Consider the following 9480-nt stretch of genomic DNA (forward strand, 5'->3'; position numbering starts at 1 on the left):
CCACCATTTATGGGTCGTTTTAGGCCTGATTTATATATTGAATGGGAGTACAAAATAAATGCTATATTTGCTTCCCATAATTTTGATGAGCGTAGAATTTTCAAGCTGCGGTTAGTACTTTCAGTAGCTTTGCTTTAGTTTGGTGGAATGAATATTGTCGGTTAAACCCTGATTTTATACCTACTACTTGGGATGATTTAAGACTTGTCATGAGAGATAGGTTCGTTGATGTTTATTGTACTCGTGGCATGATTAAAAAATTACAACATTTAAAACAACGCACTGACACGGTAACAAAATATTATGATGATTTACAAACTACATTGTTGCACTCATTTTTAGAAGGAAGTGAAGAAGATTTTATGGATAGATTTTGAGGAGGATTAAACCATGATATTCAAGAGATACTAATTCATGAAGAGTGTTATCATATGGACCATTTGTTTCGTCTTGCTTGCAAAGCTAAATAGGAAATAAAACGACGTGTTGCCCACAAGGAGAACAAGCACACAGTGCACATTCCAAGTGTTGATACAAATGTTTCTTCAACTACCAGGAATACTATGACAACCACACCCGTTGTTGCGAGGACTACATCATCTCCACCATGTGACACATCATCACTGAGAGTGCCTACATCACCTGAGTTGATCTTAATAGGTAATGACAAAGGTACAGATTTTCCACTTCCACATGAGAATGATGCATGCCTAGTTAACTTGAATACATCATGTGTTGAGTTACCTGTTGATTTGAGCACACCACCTATTTTAGAGAATCTTGTTACTTTCATGAATGCATCATGTGATCAAACAACTAAAATACCAACAATTTTGAGTGCACCCATTAAATTAACTGTTGATGCAAAAGAACCAATGTTTAACCATTTTGATATGACCTCTAATCTTGGTGATCCTTCTGTGTCCAATGACTTATTGCATGTTTTCTTATTTAAGCATGTTGTAGCATGTAAATTTGATGCAAGTAAGGTTTATTCACCAATGTTGGGATGGTTTAATGATGAACATTGTCAATCTTTTGAAATGAATAAGAGCTTCACTTATATATCCAAACTGAGTTCCAATATTTCCATGCCTTCTACTTCTTGTGATATTTTTTGGCTTTAGATTTTATGAACTATGGAAGTTACTCATGTATACATGTGTCATATGTGCAAAAATCAAGGGAAGTAAAAATGGATGACATATACATATACAACATGCACACCTTGTCTCTTTTGTTAGGCACATTTCAGATTAAGCAACGCCGAGGACAACTTTGTTCTCAAAAAGGGGAGGATGATGAGGACATGACTACCGTAGATACGACCAAAAATATTGCATACATGTATATTTGTGAGATGATTTCTAATGCAAACTATGCAATAATTTATTTATGTCATTCAGGACAAAAATACTTCACAGACTTTTGTACCATGTCTAATTGCAGGTGTATGAGACATTTGTGCAATCCACATATGAAGATAAGGGAAAAATAGAAGTTTATGTGTTGTTCAAAAAGTCCTCTCATGTCACTTTTGGACCAAGAGAAGATAGAGTCCAAGTCTCTCACGTTCTAGATTCAGATTCGGATTGCACAGACATACCTGACTCAAAACTCCAATAACTCTTTCATACGGACTCTGAATTGGGTGATTCTTTTTTTGTTGGAAAGTAGATTTCGTGCACTTTCCAAAACAATTGGATTCACCTTCAAATTCGTCTGGAGTGTTGAGTTATGGACGAAACAATCTGACGTTGGAGCAGAATCCGAGTCAAATTACAAGTCCAAAGGTGTTGCATCACCTCCACTTGGGACCATGAGCCTTGTATGACCTAGGGTTGGTTTTAGGATGCCTTGGGACGTCCTCCCACCTCCTCGGCCGCCATCCCTTGCTCCTATATAAGTAGATCCATCTAGTAGTTTTTTGGCTTGTGATTTGTTTAGTTAAAAGTTAGCCATTGCAACTTCTTGTACTTCGTTTGTGTCCAACGACCAAACCAAGTTCGCTTTCGAATCCCCACCTTTATCAATACTTCATCTATATTCGCAATATTCAGATTGCATTATCATATTCTTACTTGTTCTTCGATTGCGTGCAGGAATAGACCTTCGTGGTCAGGCTGATCGTGCTTCCAGCATCGTCAGTAACCTTGGGATATTGATTTAGCGATTGCTAAGGCGCAACGTCGTGCACATTTGTAATCGGATCGTCAACGTCGACTCCACCAAATCGATAGTTATCATCTCATCGAAAGATCGGACACCCTCGCCTCTATCAGTAGGTCTATGGTGAACTACTCACGCATCATAGAAGGAGAACCAATGAGGATGATGAACCCCTCTGTGATTGTGTTCCCTTCCGGCAGGGTGCCGGAATGGGGCTCTAGATTGGATCTCATGGTTTTGTAACTTGCAGCAGCTGGAATTGTGTTTTTTCGACTTCCCTAGGGTTTCTGGAATATTTAGTTATTTATAGAGCTGAGAGGCGGTGGAAAGGACTACCGTGCACCCCACCACCCACCTGGGCGCGCCAGATTTACATTCAAGAACTTGCGGCGCCAAAGGCCCCTAGCGCGCCCTGGTGGGTTGTGGGCCCCGTGGGCCTCCCCCATCGCACTTCCTTGGCTCCCAAGCTTGCTTTTGGGCAGAAAAAATCTCCAAAAAGTTTCGTGGAATTGGAAATTCGTTTGGTACTGATATTCTGCGAAGTAAAAAAACATGCAAAAAACAGCAACTGGCACTGGGCACTATGTCAATAGGTTAGTCCCAAATAGTGATATAAAGTTGCTATAAAATGAATGTAAAACATCCAACAATGATAATGTAACAGCACGGAACAATCAAAAATTATAGATACATTCGAGACGTATTAGGCTACACCGCAGCAGAGGCGCAGTCCCCAGCGTCGTGTACTGCATTTGGCGTGCTTGTTGGGTGTGCTCACGACACCCACCACACGTTCCGCCGTCGCTTCCCGTCGGCAGATGTTGCTGCCACTCCGTCGTCTGTCGTCGTGGCCGCCACACCACCGTCGAAAGCTAGGGCCATCGCCCGCTCCGTCACCTAGGCCCGAAGGCGGGAAGTGGCCGCCATGGCCATCAACCGCACCGTCACCGCGGCCCGAAGGCGGGAGGTGGCCGTTGTGGTCGCCACCCCACCGCCTGCCACTGTGGCTGCCACCCCACCATCGACCGCCGGGGTCATTACCCTCTCCGCCACCGCTACCGGAAGGTGGGAGATGGAGCCCCGCATGTGCGCCAGCGACCTTGCGCGCTACATCGAGTTCTTGTGGGAGGAGGTGGAGCGCCTAGTCGAGCATGCAAAGAGTCTTATCGCCATCATGGCCGCAGCACACACTACCACGAAGGCGCGGAATGCGGAGATCTACGAGGAGTCCTGCCGCTTCGAGAGGGGTCGTCTAGAGCGGTAGAGGGCGTTCGTGGCGTGAGTTGCTAAAGGTGTTGCAACAGGAGGCACAAGATTCCAGTTCTTTAGCTCGTCGGTAGGCTCCTCCTCCTCTGCCTCTGACTAAGCGCGCTCAACAGAGAAGAGGCTGCTGGAAGTAGTACAAAGCCCCTTCGTAGTAGTAGTATTTAGGGGCTATTTTATTCAGTTCATCTAACTACGCATTTAAAAGTAGTTAGTATATATAGTTGAGTCGGCTATTTTCAGTACTTGGTTGGCAACAATTGGGGAAAAGTTTGTTCGGTTCACCTATCGAATTGAACTGTTTGTATAAAGAACGATTACTTAATATATGAATGAAATTTATGATTATTGAATTTCAGTTGCAAAATTAGACAGTGCTAGTAATTTTTAGCTGCAAATTTTAACTAATGACAGTGTTAAAAGGTTGACAAATGGCAATGCTACTAGATTTACAAATGTCAATGTTTCCAGTTTGACAAATGAAAAATATACCCAATATGATAGATGCAAATCTTGCCAAATTGTTTGTACGTGGTTGCACATGGGTTATCATAAAAACTCCTTTGCGATGAAGGGATGCACAAATAATGCACGCCGGATTTTCTCTTGGCTTAGTGGCGAAGGAACCATAGCTCTCGCTTTGCATAAGGTGTTCAATCTGAACTATTTGTGATGAAGAGATGCACAAATCCCGCGCGACAAGTTTTCCCTTGGCTTACTAGGGAAGGACCATAGCTCTCGCTTTGCATATGAGCGTTCTATCTAAAACATTTACGATGAAGAGATGCACAAATCCTGCGATGCAGATTTTCCCTTGGCTTCCTCGGGAAGGACCATAGCCCCCGCTTTGCATGCGAGTTTTCTATCTAAAACGTTTGCGGTGAGTGTTTTAAATTTGAAAAACATTGATGTTTTTTTAAATATTTTGATAAGTCTGTACATTCAGAGAGAAAAACACAAGTTTGTTCATACTATAGGTTTCATTCAGTCATGCTGTGACTTTACATTCATACGATCGAGATACAATATTAAACCCAAAAAAATAATTGCGGCGCGGCGGAGGCGGCGTGCTGCGCTGGCATTGTTGTCCTCGGGATTCCGTTGTTTAAGTCTTCAAGCCAGCCCAAAATCTTCTTGACGTTTCTTTAAATTCATGAACTTTTTAAAATCTATGATTTTTTTGAATTCATGAACCTTTTTTGAATTCACTAGCATTTTCCAAATTCAAGATTTTTTAAAAAATTCATGAACTTTTTTCGTATTCCAATGATTTTTTAAATTTTATAAAAAAGTAAAACTGGTGAACATATATTTTGAATTCATGAAGTTTTTTTATTCATAAAAAATTCCAAAAATAACAAAAAAGGACCATTTTTTTAGAGAGCTGGCCAACAAAAAAACTAGTGAGCAGGAGCGGCAAATGAATGATCCACAGCACGTAGGCGAACGGGCGGGACAACTTAATCCGCTTTACTAGCATTTGGGTGCTTAAGGCACCGTAGAAGAGCTCCACGAGTACAATTTAAAACTTCTTTGACGTTAGTTTTGGGTGTCTATGACAACATGGTCGATCCGTCATATACTAGGGAGCATGTGGTGTTTTTCATAGACTAGTAAATGCACATTCATATTTGGTAGGTATTTATTACACGTTTATATCAGGTAGAATACAAATTATGCCCACTATAAAGAAATATATATTTCTTTTTTTTGCGGGTGAAAGAAATGTATATTTCTTGTAGTGATCTAAATAAATCTTATCTCTTTTATAGTGATTAAAAGTCTTATATTTCTTTATAGAGAGTATACTACATGTTAAGTATAGAATTAGCGTTGATATTCATATTTGGTACAATATTAATTGCACGTTAGACATATTAAACGCTCACCGTCGGAGCAATATGAGTCGTGGATTGGCATGATTTAATGGTTGAGATCAGTTGGTTCTGCCCCTTTAGATATTTTTATATTGATATAGACTTTTCAAATTCATGAATATGTTTCTAAAAATATGTAATTTTTTAAATTCATAAATATGTTTGTTTAAATATGTAATTTTTTTAATTCATGAACAATTTTCAAATTCATAAAAAGTTTTGATTCATTATCTTTTTCAAATTTGCCAAAAATTTTCAAACTCATTATCTTTTAAAGAAATTCATGAACATTTTTTCTAACCCACGAACATTCTTTGAACTTTCCAAACAAAAAAAAGCTAACTCATAAACATATATTTTCAGTTCGCGATTTTTTTGGATTCATATTTTTTTTTCAAAACTAACATAAAAGCAACTATTTTTTTGAGAGCGGACCAACAACAAAAAACCAGACGAAACTAGCGAGTGGGAGGGGCGAACGAACGGACCATAACACGTGGGCGAACGGGCGAACAAGCTTACTGGGCGCGCACCCCGTGTGCATTACTAGAATTTGGGTGCTTAAGGCGCTATAGAGGTGCTTTCATTACAGTCTAAAATTTATGTGATGTTAGTTTTGGGTGTACTATATGATAACGTCGCTGTTTACAAACTAGTACGTATATGACAGCGTGGCCGGCCCATCACACACTAGGGAGCATGTGGTGTTTTTCGAACTAGTAAATGCGTACTATCCAATCACATTGACATTTGGTAGAATTCATTACATATGGATATTTGTAGAATATTAATTATATGGTTAGCATTGATATTCATATTTGGTATTATATTAATTGCACGCTAAACATGTTGGGGCAACAGTGGTTACGGCGACATGTGCAGTGCCAAAAAATAATCGAAAATGGAGATGACATCCACGACAACGGTGGTGACTCACGGTACGGCTATGTCCCGATCTAAGATTGGGTATTGCGGCTTCATGTCATTCAATCTGTAGATTAGGGTAGATGCGCGAACAACGTTGCTGCTAGACAACAGAAGGGATTTTTTGAAGGGGGTCTCCCTTTTCCAAGTTCGTCGACCGACAATGATGAGGATGAAATGGGTCCAACAAAGGGGCCCTTAACTTGGGTTTCGGTGATGACTGGCAGTCACGTCCTTGTCCGTCACTAAAAAAATATACTTCCGTGATTATACGTGTTTGTCATGATAGGTCACGTTTTCTCTCATGCATGTATATCCAGGACAATTTATGACAGAATCAATATAGTCATACTTGGGTTGTCGTAGAAGTGTTCCATGATAATATCAAAATTATCATCACGGAAGTGTCCACTTCCATAACGATAAATGACGCATCATGGAAGTACTTTCGTCAAGGGTAACCGACACGTGGCATCCACCGTAACGGGTCACCGTTAAGCTATTGGATTCCGGTTTGAATCCGATAACCCATTAACAGCCGGACCAATTGAGATTTTTCACGTGTAAAATTCTCAATGGCCAGAGGAACCACGTGTCGGCTCACCGTTGGGACAGATACCATCCACTCATTGGACGGAGGCGCCTATGATACATCAAGATGTGGCATGGCCCAACGGAGGCCCATTCTGGTGAAAAGGCCGACCCGTTTGACTTGGTCAAAAGGTAGCGGGGCGGCCCACGGAAATCCTATTAATGACATGTTCACATATAGCCCATTTACAGCCCGCTAACTCACGACCCCTGCCTATCCGAATTAGGCACAATAGCGTCATCTGGGTCGTCAAATATGATTCCAGCCCGTTGTAACTTCCGGCCCATGTATGGCCCATGACGTCTTTCGGCCCATACGAGACCCTTTGTAACTCTGGGTCCATTAAAGGCCCGAGATGAAACTGGCCCATCATGAATAGTGTATCGCTTTATACCCATTAACGGTCTATTATTTGGTCGGCCGTTTTCAGCTCGTGTTAACTTTCGGCCTCTAAGGGCCCATTTATTCTTGGGCTCATTTCCATAATTCGGTTACTTATGGTCTGTTACTGGCCTGTTCCACTTGTGGGCCAAATTAATCCCGTGGTTACATTCGGCCAGTTTGTGGACCGTTAACCCGTTGGGCTGTTTCCATAGCGTCATCAAATACGGCCTATTAACGGCCCGTTATAGTCAGCCCATAAACAGACGATTTCCACTCTAGCCCATTTACGGTCCATTTTGCGGACCGTTATTGGTCCACGAATAGTATGGCCCATGTTTGGCGAAATTATTATACGGCCCATAGAAGGCCCATTCATTAGATGACCCATAGATGGCCCATGGATCCTACGGCCCGTAGGAGGCCCATGGTCACTATAGCAGGTAGCAGGACCAGGGTTACAATAGTTTGTGTGTTGACATGGTTATTGTGGCCTAGTTATAGAAATAGGTTATTGTGGCCATTAGAAAAACGCAGAAAAAAACTGCAGTGACTACAAGCAAACAAGTAAACAAGACAATAAGGAAAGAAATAAGCAAGCAACTAACGCCAGACTATTACGGCTATTACACATATTACATCCACTGGGCATCAAATTTCGCCACTAGTGCAAATATAGGGAACAATGCAGCATATTACATACACCGGTCATCTTAATTGGCCACCAGTGCAAATAAACACAGCAACAAAACAAGTCCATAACTGAAACAACTTCAGAAGAGCTCAAGAAACGTTATCCCAGGTATCCACCATGCTGGCAATAAGCTTAGCAAGCTTATTAGCTTTCTTCTGTTTGGCTCTCAAATCCTCCAACGCTTGCTGTTGCACCAGAAAGTAGGGTTGGTTTAACAAGCTTCTTGGCTCGTGAAGCTCGTACTTGTTAAGCTCGTGCTCATTAAGGCTTGGCTCGTTAAGATCGTTAAGATTATCGAGAAGAAAACCCAGCTCGATTCGATTCATTTGAAGCTAACACTACAAAAAAAATACACATCCGTGACATTTTGGGCCGAACGAAATTTTTCTCTGTCATACATATGACACTTCTATGACGATAATTGTGACAAAACCCGGTATCATCATAGATGTGGTGGGCTACTACTTCTATGACAAAAAATCATGACAGAAAATGGGCTTTTCGTCCTGGGCGGGCTGGAGACGCAGTTGCATGACATTCTTTGGGCCGTCCATGAAGGAAAAAACCGTGGTAGAAGCGAGGGGGAGGAAAATTTCGGGGAGTTCCCGGTTACGGTGGGAGGTCGGGGGCCGAGCGATGCGCGTTTCTCTCGTACACGTACGCGCGTGTGTGCGAGGCGTTGGCTCTAACTGAACCCGAGGGAGACGTTGGGCTCTAACTGAACCCGAGCGATTGCACTGCAGGCTACGCGTTACTAAACCTGATCGATCGATCGATGGCTGTTAACTAAACCCGATCGAGCGATTCCTTCGCTACTGCTGCTAACTGAAGCCGATCGAGGGATGAATAGGACCCCGTGGAGGGCTGGATGAACAGGACCACCCCATGGAGGGCAGGATGAACAGTAGACGGTGGAGGGCAGGATGGACAGTAGACCGTGGAGGGGTGGTTGAACAGGAGGCCGTGGAGAGGGCTGGTTGAACAGTAGTCGATGGAGTAGCGCGCGGTGGAGGCTGGATGAATAGGAGCCCGTGGATGAACAGTCGCAGGTGGAGGCTGGAGGAGGTCGACGGTGGATGAACAGTAGCTCGTGGAGGCTGGAGGGGGTCGATGATGGAGATGAACAAAATCCCGTGGAGTCCCATTTTGCGGTACACCACACCCCTCCCAATGAACTAGACCCCCGTTTCGACCGTAGCGCTCCAACACAAGTCCGTTTCGTCCGTTTTGTGGTACGCCACACCCCCCCGATCAACAGGACCCCCGTTTCGACCGTAGGAGGTCTATTTCCTCCGTTTTGCGATACGCCAGACCCCTCCCGATCAACAGGATCCCGTTTCGAACATGGCCAGTCGAAGACAAGGCCGTTTCTTCCGTTCTGCGGTACGCCAGGCCTCGTTTCCATCGCCTGTTCCGTCCAAGCCCTCCCGATGAACACGAGGCATTCCGTTGCCTCCCCATGAACACGACGCATTCCGTTGCCTCCCCATGAACACGACGACGACACTATTTCTCCATTCCGACCCAGCCATGTACACGAGCCCTCGCCGTACGTATGTGCGAGTAGGCGTTCGAGACCC

This window comes from Triticum urartu, chromosome 3 (assembly GCF_003073215.2).
Source record: "Triticum urartu cultivar G1812 chromosome 3, Tu2.1, whole genome shotgun sequence".
In the NCBI taxonomy this organism is placed as follows: Eukaryota; Viridiplantae; Streptophyta; class Magnoliopsida; order Poales; family Poaceae; genus Triticum; species Triticum urartu.